Source organism: Trachymyrmex cornetzi, unplaced genomic scaffold (genome assembly GCF_001594075.2).
Source record: "Trachymyrmex cornetzi isolate Tcor2-1 unplaced genomic scaffold, Tcor1.1 scaffold390, whole genome shotgun sequence".
NCBI lineage: Eukaryota > Metazoa > Arthropoda > Insecta > Hymenoptera > Formicidae > Trachymyrmex > Trachymyrmex cornetzi.
In genome coordinates this window covers 173,188-173,832 of record NW_017298641.1, presented here as the reverse complement: position 1 = coordinate 173,832, position 645 = coordinate 173,188, and positions in this window count along the sequence as shown.

Below are 645 nucleotides of genomic sequence, written 5' to 3'. Positions count from 1 at the left end.
ATAAAGTCAGATTTTAAAAATTCATCATGGCCGATCAAATATGGCGGATGAAAAATCTAAACTTGAAATTTTATAATACCCACAATGTGATCATATTCTATGTCAAATTTTGGATACAAATGCTCTCTTGCGCTTTTCCGATTAAACGCGTCATTGTCAAAACAAAAATTTATGAACATTGAAATGTTTGTTAAATTTAGAAAAGTTGAGTTTCGAATGTTGTATCGAAGGGTGTAGAACCCATAAGATAAAAAGTACATCCGTGAAGAGAAAATTTTGTAGTGATTGAATACAAATCCAGAATGATAGGTTTCCACGGGATGAGCATACCCTTGTCTTTATCCCATGACTACGCTTAACAAACATTTTAATGTTCATAAGTTTTTGTTTTGACAGTGATGCGTTTAATCAAAAAATCGCAAGAGAGCATTTGTATCTAAAATTTGACATAGAATATGATTCAACATTTTTGGTACGATAATCTACGACCCCAAAAACCCTCGAGTAACAAATTTCAATCAAATCCAATCACTTCTTAAAAATCCATTCGCCATATTGGATCCGCCATTTTGAATTTCAAAATTCTGATGCAAGATTCGTAATCAGCACAGCCAAAAACAAAGAACCAAACCCTAAAACGGTATA